Genomic DNA, 16,665 nt, shown 5'->3' with positions numbered 1-16,665 from the left:
GAACTGGCATCACTGCTTGCAGTTCCTGACACACTCCCCACTGGCTCAGGGATCAAAAGCACCAGCCCTCCTTGAAGTTAAACCAGACAGTGCAGCGTGGGGTAGGAGGGTGGTGGGGGGAGTCAAGGTCTCCGGCTTGAGCCACTCTGCAGCCTGGCCTGACACCTCATGCTTCCACCATGAGTCACAAGTGTTGAGGTACTCTCTGAGAACACAGGCAAGCGAAGCCATGAGGTTCGGGGACAACCTGAAGGAAGCTGGAGCCCCAAGGTGTAGCACAGGATTTCTGGGTGACAGAGGGGGCAGGGCTGGAGTGCTAGTGCCACGAGGGCAGGACGTCTTTGATGGCTCCCAACTGCCTCTCACAGCAAGGCTTAAAGCCCTGCAACGGGCATCTGAGGCCCAGCCGCCTCGCCTACTTCACCCATCAGGCCCTCACTGCAGTCGGGGTGACCTTTGCCACAGAGCAGCCCTGCCAGCATCGTTAGAGAACAACGGCTCCAATCCCTCATTCCACTGATGGAAAACAGGGGCAGAAACCTGTCCCAGCTCCACAGCAAGCCCAGAGCAGAAGTGACTCTCAGACAACAGACTCCCCACCACCCACGGGGGTCCCCAAGCCACAGTCGATTTTTCAAACTCACACGGAAACCCTCTGCGTTTCCCCACACACTCGGCACAGCCACAGCACCATCACTTTAAGCTGATTAGATCCCTGACGGGCAGCCCTGAGCGCCTTTGAGGAACACAGATGGAGAAACAGATCAATGGTGATGTGATCAATCGAGTTTCCTTGGCAGGCAAAGCCGTCCCAAGCACGCAGGCCTGGGGGAGAAAAACATTCAGGGTCCTTGGGTGCTGCTCCAGAGCCTCCCAGCGCCTCAGCACAGCCTGGGCCCTCAGCCCCACTTCCTACCCATGTCCCCCCCACCACATCTCTCAAAGTCTTCAGAACTGGGATCTCAGAGCTGAGCAGGGGGAATGAATGTGCTTATATTGTATGCCTGTTGTGTGCCAGGCACCAGCCTGCCGGTGGTAATAATGGTGACAATCGCAAACACTTCTTCAGTGCCCCTGAGTGTCTGTTTGCCAAGGAGCCTCCAAATCAAACAGCATGCATGGCCAAGCGCAGTGGCTTATGCCTGTGATCTCAGCACTTTGGGGGGCCGAGGCGGGCAGATCACCTGATGTCAGCAGTTCAAGACCAGCCTGGCCAACACAGCGAAACCCTGTCTCTACTAAAAATACAAAAAATTAGCTGGGCATGGTGGCAGGCACCTGTAATCCCAGCTACTTGGGAGGTTGAGGCAGAAGAATCGCTTGAACCCGGGAGGTGGAGGTTGCAGTGAGCTGAGATTGCACCACTGCACTCCAGCCTGGGTGACAGAATGAAACTCCATCTTAAAAAACAAAAACAAACTGGCGTGCGTTATCTCATTTAAACCTTGCAGCCAGCACAGGAGGCAAGAGCCCCAGTAGCTGTGGGCTCCTGGGACCAGGGCTTGCCACGCTGTGTGCACCAGAGAGCCACTTTTATTGTCATCCTCTCTTATAACAGGACCAAGGGGTCTCTCATTGTGGGCTTTAAAAAAAAAAAAAAAAAAAAAAAGGAAAAGCCACCTCCCCAGGAGAGGACTAAGAATCTCACGCTGGTATTACCCACTGGTTACTTCATATTACCTTGAGTAGAAAATAAGAGATGTGGCCAGGCATAGGGGCTCACGCCTGTAATCCCAGCAATTTCAGAGGCTGAGGTGGGCAGATCACCTAAGTTCAGAAGTTCAAGACCAACCTGGCCAACATGGCAAAATGCCATCTCTACTAAAAACAACAATACAAAAATTAGCTGGGCGTGGTGGTGCGCACTTGTAATCCAAGCTACTCAGGAGGCTGAGGCAGAAGAATCACTTGAACCCAGGAGACAGAGGTTGCAGTGAGCTGAGATCGCACTCCCGCACTCCAGCCTGGGTGACAGAGCGAGACTCCATCTCAAAAACAAAAAAAAAGAAGAGATGCTAGTACAGTCCCTTTGATTGACATCTGTCCTGTGGCATACTGAATCTTCACCCACAGCCTTTTGTAAAGAATCCAGGCCGGGCCGGGTGCCGTGGCTCATATCTGTAATCCCAGCACTTTGGGAGGCCGGGGCGGGCAGATCACTTGAGGTCAGGAGTTGGAGACCAGCCAGGCCAACATGGTGAAACCCCGTCTCTGCTAAAAATACAAAAATTAACTGGGCGTGGTGGCGGGCATCTGTAATACCAGCTACTCAGGAGGCTGAGGCAGGAGGATTGCTTGAACCTGGGAGGTGAGGAGGTTGCAGTGAGCTGAGATCGTGCCATTGCACTCCAGGCTGGGCAACAAGAGTGAAACTCCGTCTCAGAAAAAAAAAAAAAAAAAAGAATCCAGGCCAGGTGCAGTGGCTCACATCTGTAATCCCAGCACTTTGGGAGGGCAAGGCAGGAGGATCACTTGAGCCCAGGAGTTTGAGACCAGCCTGGGCAACATAGTGAGACCTCATATCTGCCAAAAAAAAAAAAAAAATTGTTTTTAATTAGCCAGCTGTGGTGGCGTGTGCCTGTAGTCTCAGTTACTTAGAAGGTTGAGATGGGATGATCACTTAAGCCCAGGAGATGAAGGTCGCTGTGAGCCAAGATCAAGCCACTTCACTCCAGCCTGAGCGACAGAGCGAGATCCTATCTCAAAAAATAAAAATCAAAAAGAATCTGTCAACCAATTCAGGCCTAGCAATGAGCAGGGTCACCCTGCAACATCAGCAGAGTTCTCCCAAACTGGCTGATACCACCGTTATCCCCACTTTACAGGAAAGGAAACTAAGGCCACAGGAGCTGGTTCCAGGGTCACTCACGTGGTATGTGGCAGGGGCAGGATCTGCACTGCCTCTCACTGGCTGCAAATCCCATGTTCTCATCCACACATCCTGCCATCACCCAGCTCAGTGTCTGCGATACGAGGGACCCACAATTGAGATGGGTTTCATGGAATATTTGCTCTTTCCTCCCCTCCCACATTGTCTCCCTCTGAGCCTCCCAGCCAGGCAAAGGGAAGTGGAGGCTGGGTCAGTGGTGAGCCCAGCCGGCAGCCCGTCTGGCTGTGTCCCTGCTGGGGGCCCAGGCCTGTGTTGTATGCAGTGGGGTCAGGAAGAGGGATGTTCCAGCCCCTGCTGTGGTTTAGAAGGAAAGCTCTACCTGCAGAAAGAAGGGGAGGGGAAGCCAGCAAGGGCATGTTTGCCTCAAGGTCCCCCAGCCAGGAGGAGGCTGAGCCGGATCAAAACCCGGCTAAGCCAGATCATAACCACACCACACCCTAGCCACCAAGGCCTGAGAAGGTCAGGATGTGGACTAAGGGGACAGGGTCACCAGGGAAGCCACTATGCTGGGGCTCCCTCAAACCTGCCAGTTCCCAGCTAGAAGAGCAACTGTGTGGAGGGGCAGTGCCCGGCGCCCGGGCAGGCCCCGCAGGGCAGCCTCCTCTCCAGGAGCCGAGCCAGAGGCCTGCACGGTTACCATGGCGACCACCACCCTCCTTCTGCAGGCCCAGGCGACAGTCAGTTTCTGTGATTCGGGGGGCTCTAGGAGGCTGGTGGGGGCGGGAGAGCTGGGTTTGGCGGGGGTGGCCAAGTTTGTTTTTATTTTTGTCAAATCTAAAATCTGATCCATATCCCAGGGTGCGTTTCAGTTGTCTAAATAAATCAGGTGGAGAAAAGGGGCTGGGGGGGGTCCATCCTCCTGGATCGGGGAGGTAGGGAAGGTGGACCAGCACCTACACGGAGTGTCCCTCTCCTGCTGGTCCCCAGTGAACCCAAAGGAGGGGGAGCTCAGGCCTCAGGCCCTCCAGGCCTGAGGTTCCAGATCCCAGTTCTTGGGCCAACTCCGTGCTCCTCTGACGCCAGGCCTACAAGCATCCAAGGACCACCTGCTGAATACATGGCCTGTGCCTCAGGGTGCTGAGATGAACCAGGCTCAGCTCCTTCCCCAAAGGTGCCTGTGTGCATCCCTGTTCCGGGACCACCCGTGATGTGTGACGGTGTAGCATGTGTTTGAGCAACAGTGGCCGCCATTTTGAACATCAGCTGTTTCAGAGCCTGGGGTTTTGGGAGGACACTCAGTCACACATTCATTCGTTCATTCGTTTATTCATTCATTGAATAAACGAATGAATTTCATCATTCATCAAAAGATCATTGACTGATCTTTACAGGCAGCAACCACTCTGGAAGGCTGCTCAGCAGCTTCTACTAAAACCAAACATAGGCCCATGCTAGGACCCAACAGGGCCACTCCTGGGTGCATACCCAAGAGAAATGCTCACACACCCCGCAAAAAGCCACGTCCCAGAACAGGCACGTCTGTGTTATTGGTAAGAGCCCCAACCAGGGATAACCCAGGTGTTCATCAACAGAAGAATGGGGTAGGGTGGTGGTTTTCAACTGGGGATGATTTTGTCCCCCAAGGGACATGTGGCCGTGTCTGGAGACATTTTTGGTTGTCACACTTGAGGGGATAGGACACTGGCATCTAGTGGGTAGAGACCAGGGATGCAGCTAAACACCCTACAATGTACAGGACAGCCCCACAACAAAGAATCATCCAGCTCAAAATGTCACCAGTGCCACACATGAGAAGCCCGCATGGAGTACTACTCAGCCATGAAAAGGACAGGCGACTGAAACACACAACAGCATGGAGGGATCTCTACTGGGAAACAGAAGCCAGATGCAGCAGAGCAAACAACGCACGACTCCAATTACATGAAGTTAAGAGCCAGGAGAAGCCAATCTACAGTGAAGGAGGTCAGAAGAGCAGTAACGTTGGGGAGTACCCAAGGCGGGTGGGGGACAGGGAAGCTTTGGAGACTAGAGATGTTCTTCTTGACCTGAGTGGTGGCCCCAGGAGAGGACTTATATGAAAATGCCTTGAACTGCACACTAGGATTTGTGAGTTCAACATGTACATTTAACCTCAATAAAAAATGGAACAGCTGAGTGTGCTGGCATGCACCTGTGGTCCCAGTTACTTTGAAGGCTGAGGCAGGAGGATCACTTAAGCCCAGGAGTTCAAGGCTGCACTGAGTTATGATGGTGCCACTGTACTCCAGCCTGGGTGACAGAGCAAGACTTTGTCTCAAAAAAAAAAAAAAAAAAAAAAAAAAAAAAAATGAAGAGCAACTGCTTTAAGGAAAAACAAAAATGCAACTATTGAAAAACCACAATCAGCCAGCACAGTGTCTTACCTGTAATCCCAGCCCTTTGGGAGGCCGAGGCAGGCAGATCACATGAGGCCAGGAGTTCAAGACCAGCCTGGCCAATATGGTGAAACCCTGTCTCTACTAAAAATAGAAAAATTAGCCAGGTATGGTGGCGCATGCCTGTAGTCCCAGCTACTCCAGAAGCTGAGGCAGGAGAACTGCTTGAACCCAGGAGGCGGAGGTTGCAGTGAGCCGAGATCACGCCATTGCACTCCAGCCCGGGTGACAGAGCAAGACTCTGTCTCAAAAAATAATAATAATCATAAATCAAATAAAATAAAATAAACCACAGGCACCTGTTAGGGCACCTGCTATTGCCAAACCCCACAGGAACCTTTACAACAACCTGCAGGAATGGGCATCATCTCTGTTCCTTAGCCTTGCCCAAGGACACAGCCAGTGAGGGACAGAGCCAGGATTTGAACCTCATACCCTCCTGTCTTCTAATGCTCCTTTAAGCCTCGTTCCACCTGTGGCCACAGCTGCCTCGGGAGACAGGCATGGCAGACATTATTACACCCCACTTTATGGCCATGAAAATGAAGGCCCAGAGAGGACAGCACTTGCCCAAGATGACACAGTGGTTGAGCTGAGACAGAAAGCTGCTCCATAAAATGAAGAGACCTGCCAGGCAGATGGTCCCAGGCCTCTCTCCACTTACATGCCTCCAGCGACAAGGAACTCCCCACATGACAAATGGCATGATTGGTTCTGCTTATAAGCTATGCCATCTCAGTGCATTGAGATCTTTTGCAGGAGGGGACAAGGGAGTGAGCCCTTCCTTGTTCCTACCACAGCCCCACTTCTTGGAATCCCCATTGTATAAGAAGTCATTGGATTTGGTCAAAGTCTCTGATTCCCAAATACCTAGCAAGCTTCATTACCCAGCGCAGACAGCGGAGTAGGGGAGGCAATGGCAGGAAACAGAGGCTGCCAGCTGGGACGAAAAGCCAAGGTGGACGGTCCACAGGAAGGATGCTCCAGCTGAAGAGACTTGCCAGACACAGCTGCTTCCATCATTGTTGAAGAGAAGGGCCAGGCAGGCCCCTGGGGGCCAGGGTCCCACTGTCTGTGGGCTGATCCAGCCTCGGGAGCCCAATCACACAGAAAGTATGCAGGCAGGAAGCCTTCCTTGACTCCTGGGCAGGGGCTGCAGATGCCTCCTCTGGGACCTTGCCGTGCCTGGGATGCCCCCCTTCCCCCAAGCAGCCATTGAAGTGAGAGGGTGAGGGCTACACCAGTGTGGATTACATTCTCCTCCAGCCTCCCTGGAGACCTGTCCTCCACCGCACGTCTCCCCTGCCTGCCCCTGAACACACGTACGTGTTCACGTGTGCATTCCCAAGGAGAGCTGCCGCCCCTCATGCACCTGCACCCCTTATACACGTGTGCACACAGATGCAGCAGGCATTCGCACTCGCACGTGCCAGCAGCACTGGGCATGGCTGACCCTTCTTCCAGAACAGGGGTTCTTAATCTTTTCTGTGCCACAAGCCCCTTTTCAGAATAAAGTTATTTATTTATTTATTTATTTATTTATTTATTTATTTATTTATTTTAGAGACGGAGTCTAATTCTGTTCACCCAGGCTGGATTGCAGTAGCGCGATCTCGGCTCACTGCAACCTCCGCCTCCCAGGTTCAAGTGATTCTCCTGCCTCCGCTTCCCAAGTGTCTGGGACTACAGGCTTGTGCCACCATGTCCAGCTAATTTTTGTATTTTTAGTAGAGACGGGGTTTCATTATATGTTGGCCAGGCTGGTCTGGAACTCCTGATCTCAAGTGATTCACCCACCTTGGCCTCCCAAAGTGCTGGAATTACAAGCGTAAGCCACAACACCCAGCCAGAATAAAGTTTTTAAATGCCTTTTTTTTTTTTTTTTTTTTTTTTTTGAGATGGAGTCTTGCTCTGTTGCCAGACTAGAGTACAATGGCACGATCTCAGCTCACTGCAACTTCTGACTCCCTGGTTCAAGCGATTCTCCTGCCTCAGCCTCCCGAGTAGCTGGGATTACAGGCACATGCCACCATGCCTGGCTAATTTTTGTATTTTTAGTAGAGACGGGGTTTCACCATGTTAGCCAGGAGAGTCTCAATCTCCTGACCTCGTGATCCACCCACCTCGGCCTCCAAAGTGCTGGGATTACAGGCGTGAGCCACTGCGCCAGGTCAAATGCATTTTTTTAAATGTTGAAGTGTAGGATTAGTAAACCAGGTGCAGTGGTGCACTATAGCCCCAGCTACTGGGGAGGCTAAGGCTGGTGGATCACTTGATCCCAGAAGTTCAAAGCCAGCCTGGGCAGCATAGTGAGACCCCATTGAAAAAAAAAAAAAACTTTAAGTTTTTGTTTTTTTTTCTTTAAGTTTACAGCGGGCATGGTAGCTCATGCCTGTAATCTCACCCAGCACTTTGGGAGGCCAAGGTGGGCAGATCACTCGAGGCTAGAAGTTCGAGACCAGCCTGGTCAATGTGGTGAAACTCCGTCTCTACTAAATACAAAATTTAGCTGGGCGTGGTGGCTCAGACCTGTTATCCCAGCTACTTGGAAGGCTGAGGCAGGAGAATCGCTTAAAATTGGGAGGAAGAGGCTGCAGTGAGCCAAGACCGCGCCACTGCACTCCAGCCTGGGTGACAGAGGGAGACTCAGTCTCAAAAAAAAAAAAAAAGAAAGAAAAAAAGTCCGGGCCCAGTGGCTCACACTTGTAATTCCAGCACTTTAGAAGGCCGAGGCGGGTGGATCACCTGAGGTCAGGAGTTCAAGACCAGCCTGACCAATATGGTGAAACCCTGTCTCTACTAAAATGCAAAAAAAATTATCCGGGCACGGTGGCACATGCCTGTAATCCCAGCTACTTGGGAGGCTGAGGCAGGAGAATCGCTTGAACCCAGGAGGCAGAGGTTGCGGTGAGCCGAGATTGCACCACTGCGCTCCTGCCTGAGCAACAAAAGCAAAACTCTATCTCAAAAAAAAAAAAAGCATAGAACTAGAAAGGAAGGCAGTTATGTTAAAGTAGTTATCAAAATATTTTTAAAACAAATTTTTGATAGAGAAACATATATTCTTTGTTATCAACACAATAAGTAGCAAGCTCCGGTGCTGGGCTGGATACTAAGTGACTCTGCCTGAAAGTGATGGCTGTAATGATATTCTGAGAGCTCTACAAGGACTATGATGTGACATGGAAATATTGGTGATTGCTACAGGTGACAGCCACAGGAGTCGCTAATAATACCAGTATGGTTTGTTTCCTCCATCCATAACAGAAAGAAATGCTAAGTTTCAGTCAGGGGTCAGTGAAAACAAATATGCAACTTGGGCCCATGCAAGCTCATGAACCCCAAGTTCAGACCCCTGCTCTAGAAACTCTCTTCCCCTTGGGCCCCAGGAGATGCCACAAGCCCCTAGACTGCTCTTCCTTCCACTTTGTGGTTCTGCCACTTAAATGCTGGGCTCCTCCAGCCCCCAGCCCGCTGGTCTCCCATCTCCTCTCCTTGACTCCATACCCACTTCCACAGCCTAAATGACGACGGCGGAGCAGGTCCCAAGTCTGTCCCAGCCCCAAGCACCCTGACTGCTGAGCACCAGGCCTCCCAGATACAGTGCTGGGAAGTCTCTGGGAACCTCAGATTAATCACGTTCAGAAGAGATGTATCATATTCTCCCCAGACCACTAAATTCTCCCCCAGCATGTTCCACCTCCATGAAGGATGCACCCCCATCACCAGTCCTGGAAGTTGTCCAGACTAGAACTATCTGGAACCTCCCTTCCCCTTGCCCACATCCATCACAGAAATCTGTCCATTTCACCACCTAAACCCTTCCTCTCTGTCCACTCCTCAATGCCCCATTGCCCCAGGCAGGCTGCATTCTCTCCTTCCTGAACAGCCTTCTCTTGTAGCCTTGTATCCTCTGATACATCCCCCACCTCCATGGCAGCCAGAGAGCCCTTTCAAAACCAAAAGCCTTCTGTGGCTCCCCAATGCCTTCTTTCCAAAGTCCTTAGCTTGGCATACAAAGCCCTTTGTGACAGCACTCTTGGTCTCCCTCCAGCCTCATCTTGGGCCGTACAACCTCTACCTCCAACATTGCCTGCCAGGATGCACCTCATCAAAAGCTGTGCTGCACACCTACTATGTGCAGGGCCAGTGGCCAAGGTCTAGGGAAGAAACAGGCACTCTTGGAACATGGAACCCATCTTCAAGGAGCTCACAGTCCAGCAGAAGGTGAGGAGAATAAGCCAGATACAAAAGGCCTTGTGAGTGGTACAAAGGATGAGTGATCGTGCCCAATATGGGTTTTTTCTGGGCATTCAGCAGATAGTAGAATGGATGAGAAATGTGGGAGGATAATCAACAAGCATCTGCCAAACAAATGAATGGATAGATGAGTGGATGGGTTGATGGATGTGTAAATAGGTTTTTGGGTAGCGGGCTCAATGTTGATTAAATAGGTAATTGTTAGGAAGATGTGTGGATAAAAGCATGAATGTAAAGGTTGAGTGGAGGGATGGGTGGATAAGGAGATGAATGCATGAAGAGATGGAAAGATAGGTAAATGGATGAATGGCTGGATGGATAGGTGGGTGGGTGGTTGGGTGGATGGATGGATGGATGGATGGATGAATGGATGGCTAAATGGGTGGGTGGGTGGATGGATGGATGGATGGATGGATGAATGGATGGATGGATAGATGGTTGGATGGTTGGCTGGATGGATGGATGGTTGGATAGATGAATGTATGGTTGGTTGAATGGACGAGTGGTGGAGGGTTGGATGGGTGAATGAATGGACAGTTGGATTGATGGATGGATGGATGGATGGATAGATGGATGGATGGGTTGTTGGATGGATGGATGGATGGATGGACAGTTGGATGGATGAATGGATGGATTTTGGATGAATGGATGGATTTTGGATGAATGGATGGATGCATGGATGAATGGATGGATGGATGGATGGATGGATGCATGGATGGATGGATGGATGGATGGATGGATAGTTGGATGGATGGACAAATGGATGGATGGATGGATTGTTAGATGGATGGGTGGATAGTTGGATGCTTGGATGGATGGATGGTTAGATGGATGGATGGATGGATGGATGGATGGATGGATGGATGGATGGACAGGTGGAGTGATAAAGCAAAGAAGGGTGGGTGGGGAGTAAAGATGGGTGAGTGAGTGTATGGGGGAAAGATAGGTGGGTGGGTGTATGGGGGAAGATGGGTGGGTGGGAGTATGGAAAGGTGATTGGGAATCTGACATTTCAGTAAATGGTAGCTCCAGGGTTCTAATCCAAGTCTATGTGACTGTGCCATCTCCTCCTCCTCCTTCAGGAATCCCCACTCTCAGTCTTGGTGCCCTCCCTCCAAGGCCCTTGACTCCATACTGTTCCACACTTTCAGAGCTTCAAGAGATCTCAGAGACTGCCTGGGCTGGGTTTTTCAGACTGAGTGCAGCTGAATAATTCTTTGTCAGCGGGGCTGGATAATTCTTTGCTATGGGACTCTATCCTCTATCCTGTGCACTGTAGTGTACTCAGCCTTTATCCACTAGAAACCAGTAGCACATCCTCCCCACGTTGGAACAACCAAAACTGTCTCCAGACATTATGAAGTGTCCCCTGGCAGGCAAAGTCACCCTGATTGAAAACCACTGATATAGCCCACCCCACCCCAATTTTATGAATGAGGAAACTGAGACCCAGAGAGGAGGGGTTACTTGCCTGAGGTCATCAAGCTTGCACTTGGTGAAGCCCAGACTGTACCTTGGGGAGAGTCAATCCACAATCACCCTTTCACTGTGACATGGGTGTAGGGCTGGGAGCCTCCCCCACTGCTCCACTGGGAAAAGCCAGGTATAGTCCTCAGCACCCCCTGCTCTGTCCACCTCCACCTCGGCCCTCTTCCCACGGCTCTGCACCACAAGCCTTCACATTCGCACAGCACATCTCAGCCAACCAAGCCTTCTCCTCCTGCTTGGAAGTGCACTCAGAGAGGCCAGGTAGCTTGCTCAGCATCACACAGGATAAGCACCAGTGTCAGGATTTGAACTTGGGGAAGAAGAGGAAGACTAGAGAGCAAAGCACGGCTCCACTCAGCAGATGAGGATGGAAATGTGAAAGGTGGTCCTATAGGAGAGCTGGAGACACATTAGCAGAAGACATCGTGGCTGATTAAAAAGACATACTGATTTCTCTCCAAGGAAAATAAATGAGGCTATTTGTCTCTCAATGGGATCATGAGGCAGTTTGAGGGAGGCAGCAGGGCAGAAGCCCGGACAGGACGGACCAGTAAAAATCCAATCGTGTCTTAAATTCCCTGGCAGGGGCTGGCCCTTCAACAGCCGGCCAGCTTGCTTTCTAGTTCTCCTTCAATTACGAGACTTCGCATCCCATCAGGTCTCCCACCCAAGCCCCCACCAGGCTGGGTGGCCCAGGACAGGCACTTAGCCTCTCTGTCAAACGGGCGACTCAGGGCCGGCTCAGCTGCTGGGAGCAGGAACAGCACCCAGCATACAGAAGGCCCCTCATCCACACCGGTGCCTCCCCTCGCAGTCTTCCCTTCTGCCCTCCAGAATCTGGACCCCAAATGTCCTTCCATCCTCATGCACATCCTCTCCCAGCCCACACACCAGGCTATTAGCAACCGTGGTGACCCTAAACTCAGCTCTGAGCCCTTGATCAGGCTGCTTCCTCAGCCAGGAGGCCACGCCCCCTCCCACTTCTCTGCCTCCCCACTTCTCGCCTCCCACTCTCTCCTGTGCTAGCTCCGAGGCTTCCTTCTTCGTGGGAGGAGGCTCCTGTGGCATCCCCACTCAGAACAAGCTGGCTGCCCTGTTCTCCTGTCACTCATACCCCCCAGAGGGTCCCTCTACCCAGCCTAGACTCCACTTTCCTTCAGAAGAGTGTGATTCGGGTGTGGCTCTGCCTCCTCCATCAGGCTGGGCACTCCTTAGGGTCACCACTGGGTGCCCAGGCCTGGTGTACTGTGGTCCCACATGACATGGTTGAACAGGCCTGGGGGCGCCTCCACGTAAGTCCAGACCAGTGTCCAACACATAGCTGGGCTCCAACACTTGTCGAATGAATGGGTGATCAATCCATCCATCAGTATCCATCGTAGAGGCCTCCTACCTGGTTTCTAGGCCTCAGTCTTTCCTTCAAGCATCCTCCAGTCTGCTTTGGGAGTCACCATTCTAATAAGTGAATTTGCCCAAGTCCCACCCCTGCTAGACACCCACCCATGGCTCCCCAGGGCCCACAAGACCAAGTGTAAGCTCTAACCTGGCATTTGACACCCTGCCATCCAGCCCCTGCCCCACATGGTTCCAGCCTCACTAAACCCCTCCCTGTGCCCTACCGTGTTCCCTCTGCCTGGAAAACCCTCCCTGAACTGTTCTGGAAAATTCCTATTTATACAGCAAGACCCAGGCTGAATAGCCCCTCCCCGAGGCAGGCTTCACCAATGCCCCCAGGTTGGATCAGGGACAGCCTTGCAGTTCTCTTTACACAAAAACCTCCATGCCAGGGTACCTGAGGTTGCCCTGGGGGTCAGGCTCCTCCAGTGCCTGCTGGGCCCACCCTGCTGGTCAGTGAAAGTGCAGCCTCCGCTCTGGCCCCGCTGAGCATCCCTGGGAATGGTGCCTGATGCTGACTTTTATTTCTGAGAAAAACAACTTTCTCCACAGCAGATGGAGGGAAACGGACAATTTCCCAGACATGTGTTGCTGCTTCCAGTAATGCTGGCCTCCCGTCTGGACAGCCCATTAGGCCAGGACTGAAGGCGGAAGGGACACCTCCCCCTCTAAAGAGCCCCTTCCCCAGAGATATGGCTTTGATGTGTGTCTCCTCCAAATCTCCTGTGAAACACAATCCCCAATGCTGGAGGTGGGGCCTGGAAGGAGGTGTTTGGGTCATGGGGTGGATCCCTCCTGAGGGACTCAGTGTCCTCCCCTGGGTAACAAGTGAGTTCTCTATTAGTTCATGTAAGAGCTGGTTGTTTAAAAGAGCTTAAAAGAGGCTGGGCGTGGTGGCTCAGGCCTGGAATCCCAGCACTTTGGGAGGCCGAGGCTGGTGGATCACTTGACGTCAGAAGTTCCAGACCAGCTTGTTCAACATGGCAAAACCCCATCTCTACTAAAAATACAAAAAAATTAGCCGGGCATGGTGGTGGGCGCCTGTAATCCCAGCTACTCAGGAGGCTGAGGCAGGAGAATCACTTGAACCTGGAAGGCAGAGGTTGCAGTGAGCAGAGATCACGCCATGGCACCACAGCCTGGGCGACAAGAGCGAAACTCTGTCTCAAAAAAAAAGAACTTGAAAGAGTCTAGTACCACTCCCCCTCTCTCCATGCGACACACCTTCTCCCCCTTGCCCTTCCACCATGAGTAAAAGCTTCCTGAGGTCCTTACCAGAAACAGATGCTGGCAACACGCTTCTTGTACAGCCTGCAGAACCATGAGCCAAATAAACCTCTCTTCTTTATAAACTACCCACCCTCGGGTCTTCTTACACAGCAATGCAAACAGACAGATACACCCAGCCATAAGCAGGATAGCGTAGGGATGGCTCTTGCCTGACAGTCTGGGTCCTGGGCTTGCCTTCTCTGGCTTTGCTGCTGACTCAGTGTGTGGCCCTAGGCATAGCATGCTCCCTTCCTGGGCCTCAGTCTCCCCAGCTGTGGGTGGAGAGTTGGCATTCACTGCCCTGTACCCTCTTAGGAAGTGCTCAGAGAGTCTGATGGGTCATGGTAGGTGGGAAAGAGCTCTGTGAACTGGAGAGTTCCTGAAGCTTGGGAGCGCCAGGCCTGTGCTGGGCATTGGAGACATGGTAAAGTCACAGGCGTAAGCCCTGTCTTCCAGGATGTCATAGCCCAGTGCAGGGGACGAAGCTAGCAGCAAACAACTACTGGGAGGACAGGAGGGCAGGACCCACGTAGGGCTGAGGAGGCTAGTGAGGAAAAGGGAAGACTTCCTGCCAATGGTGCCTGGAAGTTGGGCTTGTGGGGCTGATGGGGTTGAGAACCACGGCGATGGGGAAGGGCATCACAGGTGGTGCCCAGCAGGAGCAAAGGCAGAGGAGGGGAAAAGTTGGGAAGCCACAGCAGCTGGCTGGGGCTTCAGAACAGAGCACTGGACCCCAAGGGAAAGAACGGGAAGAACAGGGCTAGAGGATAACTGGCAGATGGTGGAGACCTTGAGTCCAGGCTCAGTTAGCCGATTCCCGGGAGCTACGGGGAGTGAGGAAAGAATCAGCATATAAACGAAGGGAGGCAGGGAGCAGTGGAGCTGGGCAGGGACAGCAGCCCCTCTGGGTACACAGCACTTGACAGCGGACAAACCCCCAAGGAGGAAGGTGAACTGGGGAGGAGGGGGGGGCCCAGGGGAGAGGTGACTGCCAAGGTCACACAGTTTTGGGCGCCTGGCCCAATGCTCTCTCTGCAGAGCAGGGGAGGAGGACGGAGGGTGGTACCAGTCATCACATGGGGCAAGGTCCCAGGAGCTGCCTGTGTAGACAAGAAGAGATGGAAGAACCCAACCCCAGACACTCCCAGTGGCCCCACCAGAAAGGACTGGGGGCAGGGAGGATGGAGATTAAATTAAGGGAGGACTTCCTAATAGTCCAGAGCTCCCAGAGAGTCCCAGAGGCCTTTATCCAAAGGCCTGAGGCCCTGTCTGGAGCAGAACTGAGAGGTGGCCTGCTCAGAGGCAGAGGCAGGGGCAGGGGCTAAGTGACCAGGGCAGGGACAGCAGGCGATGGGAGGAGGTCTTCTGCAGAGATGGCGCCATTCCTCTCCCAACACACTTACAGCTCTCCAGGCCCCACTCCCCACCTTCCTGCCCTCCCACCTCCAGGAGCCAACAATTTCCCACCCCGGCCAAACCCTAGGCGTCTCAGCCCATTGCAGCCTCAGGACCCTGCCAGCACCACCGTCAGCTCCAGTGTGCACACAGCTGCCACTCAGCACTTAGTTTGTCCATGCTTGCCCAGAATTCTCATTGGACCCCCCTTAATATCTCCAACTGGGGGTCACTGTGGCCCCCATTTCACAGATGACCAAACAGAGGCTCAGCAAGGGCAAGGGACTTGGCCAAGGCCACTGGTCTAAGAAGCCAGGAGCAGATCTTCCTTCACTTGGCAACCAAGCCACGGACCCTGGGGGTCACCTGTGAGTCTCTATCTCCTAACACCAACCCTAAAGGAGCCATAGCTGCACCAAGCCCCCTCTCCGGGCCCTCAGCTGGCACCCTGGTCCACCATCGTTTCTCGCCATCATCCCACAGGCACCTCTCGACGGGTCTCCTGGCTGCACAGCCAGAGCAGTTTTTCTCCTGTACAAAAAGGACAGAGCTATGCTCTGTACAGTGCAGGCTCACAGCTCACACTCGGGAAAGGCTTGGTGGATGTACTAATGACTGGAAGGACAATAGATGAACACGAGCCATTCCCTCCTTCGACAGCCTCAACCCTCGTCACGCGCAGCACAAGACTGGGCTTTGAGGGGCCATGAGGAGACCGGGCGCCCTGGCCTCTTCTTGCCCAGTGCCAGATGAAATCAGTGGGCGCGAGAGGCAGGGGTCTCCACCAGGTACATGGGAAGAACCAGATGGCCGCTTAGAAGCACAGACATTGGCTGGACGCAGTGGCTCCCGCCTGTAATCCCAGCACTTTGGGAGGCCGAGCCAGGCAGATCACCGGAAGTCAGGAGTTCAAGACCAGCCTGGCTAAAATGGTGAAATCCCATCTCTTATTAAAAATTCAAAAATTAGCCCGGCATGGTGGTGCACTTCTGTAATTCCAGCTACTCAGGAGGCTGGTGAAACCCCGTCTCTACTAAAAACACAAAAATTAGCCGGGTGCAGTGGTGAGCGCCTGTAATCCCAGCTACTCAGGAGGCTGAGGCAGGAGAATCACTTGAAACTGGGAGGCGAAGACTGCAGTGAGCCGAGATCGCACCATTGCACTCCAGCCTGGGCGACAGTGCGAGACTTGGTCTCAAAAAAAAAAAAAAAAAAGAAGAAGCACAGACATCCAGACCCCAGCCCTGGCAGGCAGAAAGCTGGAGCCAGACAGGGGAGCAGAAGCAGACAGAAGTCGGCAGAGGGGCAAGGCAGGGTCAGGAGAGAACCAGGACCACGAAGGCACAGAGGCGGGGGCCCACCCACGAGGAGGGCGGCCGGGAAATGGGTGCCCTGGACAGCCCCTTCCAGACCTGGTGCCCAACTTTCCCCATCCCACAGACAGGCAGACGAGGGCGCAAAGGGTTATTGGGCAGCTGGCCTCTCCTGCTTTCCCCCAGGCTGGCGCCCTCCCCTTCCCCGAGCAGAGAGGCGGCCTTCACAGCCGACTGGCTTCCCCACTATGCATCACTGCTTCCCACCACAGCAGAAGCG

This window comes from Pongo abelii, chromosome 23 (assembly GCF_028885655.2).
Source record: "Pongo abelii isolate AG06213 chromosome 23, NHGRI_mPonAbe1-v2.0_pri, whole genome shotgun sequence".
NCBI classification, from domain to species: Eukaryota; Metazoa; Chordata; class Mammalia; order Primates; family Hominidae; genus Pongo; species Pongo abelii.
The sequence above is the reverse complement of the archived record's forward strand: the minus strand, read 5'-3'. Positions refer to the sequence as shown.